Source organism: Osmerus eperlanus, chromosome 21, assembly GCF_963692335.1.
Source record: "Osmerus eperlanus chromosome 21, fOsmEpe2.1, whole genome shotgun sequence".
NCBI classification, from domain to species: domain Eukaryota; kingdom Metazoa; phylum Chordata; class Actinopteri; order Osmeriformes; family Osmeridae; genus Osmerus; species Osmerus eperlanus.
This window is the reverse complement of record NC_085038.1, coordinates 4,317,712-4,320,051: the sequence shown is the minus strand read 5'-3', so window position 1 is coordinate 4,320,051 and position 2,340 is coordinate 4,317,712.

Below are 2,340 nucleotides of genomic sequence, written 5' to 3'. Positions count from 1 at the left end.
TGTGTGTGTCTTATAATCATCAGCACCTATACTATATGTCCTACTTGATCAAGTCACTTGAAGTCACTTCATGTTTTGTGAATTGCTAGTTTGATGTAATTGATGCATATTTGTACTTTGTACCAATAGATTGTATTTACAAAGTATATATTTATTCTGTTTTAGATGGTGTGCAAGTATATGTGTGGGGCATGTGTGTGTGTGTGTGTGTGTGTGTGTGTGTGTGTGTGTGTGTGTGTGTGTGTGTGTGCTTGTGTGTCTGTGTGTAACAATGAATGCAAGCTAAGTGCAACAGCTTTTGTCCTCCTCCAGCTTTTTTTGCCCGGTCTAACAATAGGGTCTGTTGTATTTGCTAAAGTGATGAATGGGCTCTCGCCCTCCATTCTTCTCCCTGTGTGTGTGTGTATGTGCGTGTGTGTGTGTGTGTGTGTGGTGCCAGGCTGTGCTCTCTCACATTCTCAAAGTCATTGTTTCCCTGGGGAGGGGTCAGTGTGCTGGTCAAAGCTTTCTGCCACGCTCGCCCCCCCCAACCCACCTCACTAACCCCCTACCATCCCCTCCCACCACCCCACCACCCTAACGTCCAAAGGATGGAGGGGGGGGGGGCGGGGATGATTTTGTGTAAAATAAATATGTTGATGAGTACACGAGAATTGTTCCTTATCGAAGTGAAAGTTGACGTAATACCACAACACACAAAAAAAGTCCTATCCCTTTCTGCAAGTAAATGTCTGTTCTGCAAATATTAGAAGCACATAATAACAGGCAAAAATAACAACAGGCTATTTTTCAAACTTGACAGGGTGATATGTTTATATCGGGTATTGTAAGCATATGCTCTCCCAGCGCACAGCGTTGTGATATTAGAGTTCCTTTTCTTACAATGACTTCTTCACACCCTACAGTTCCCTCAGCCTGTAAGAGAGACGGGGGTTTGGGAGGACAAAGTACTAGAGACAAGTGTCGGGCACACACGCACGGTGGTCAAAGACATGCCAGCGCGTGCCCCTTATTCCGCTTCCTCCACCCACGAGAGTCCCCGCCGCCCGCGTCAGGGAACCGAAGCACCTTATTAAACAGACTCTGATAGGGTCACGGCCCCCCCGCGCCCCCTCCCGTCCTCCCTCTCACCGCCCTAGAACAATTTCAATTTTAATAGCTTTTACTATGTATTTCAAGCGCAGCCGAACCCCCCATTGAAATAGAGCCATCAAAAAGGGGGCCAGCCGACACATCACAGCCCGGGAGCGCTGTGTAATTATCCCGGTGGACGAGGCGACTGTAGCCGGCTCAACCTCGTTCATCATCCCGCACCAACCCCCGCCACCGCGCTGCTAATTTCATCCCCAGGATTAGCCTCGCTCACTTGTCTATCCTGTTATATTTCTGGGGGGTGAAATATCTCCTCCTTCCACTTTTAATAAGACTGAGCGGGGGCGGGCCATGCACCGGTGCTTGTGCCTCTCTCTACTCGGAGAGAACGGGGGAGAAAGGAGAGGAGGAAAGAAAAGAGGGGGGGGGGGCACACCCCAGGAGCCAACGTTGCCGCGCGCGCTCTACCGGGAAGTGACCGGGGAGACGGAGTGAAGGTGAAACCGGTGCGCCCGCGTGCTCGTACCTGCAGGGCAATGCAAGCTGTTTTCTTTATGCATAAAAGAGAGAGGTATAAAAGAAAAAGGGAGGGAGGGGGTTGAGAAATGGAGGAGTGGAGAGAGACAGGGGTGGCCACATGTCGTCTGCGCGTGGAGACCTCCGTGTCTGGTTCTGAAATTAGCTGCTGTCCTCTGGTCTCTGTTGCTCACGCACCTGCCGGTAATCAGCAGGGAGCGGCACGGTTCCATATCCAGACGTCTGTCTCGAGCCTTCCAAGTAGCGTGAAACGTTAAATAAACTGTGGCAGTCTAATTCCTCCATCAGAGGAGAAAGACTCCTCATCACCTATACAGAGAGGGCCCTTTAACAAGGTATCTTGATGTTGCTTACTTTATGAAATATGATATTAAAAACTGTACTCCTTATATGGAGAGACAGTCTGACTGAGTGTGAAAGACAGGCAGGCAAACAGTCAGACAGACAGACAGACAGACAGACAGACATGCAAACAGACAGACAGACAGACTGACAGACTGACTGTAAGGCACACAGACAAATATGACTAGGATCTCTCATGTCCTCTTTCCTCTTTCTAACGTATCTTCTTCACCTTCTTCTCCTCTTCTCCATCCCTCCTGCTTCTCAGCTCATTGCAGGGAGGGCCGGAGAAACCAGACCTGTCACATCATTAAAGGGAAAGTTACAAATGACCCATGAGTCAAAAGCCATATTTCACAGGTGGCCATG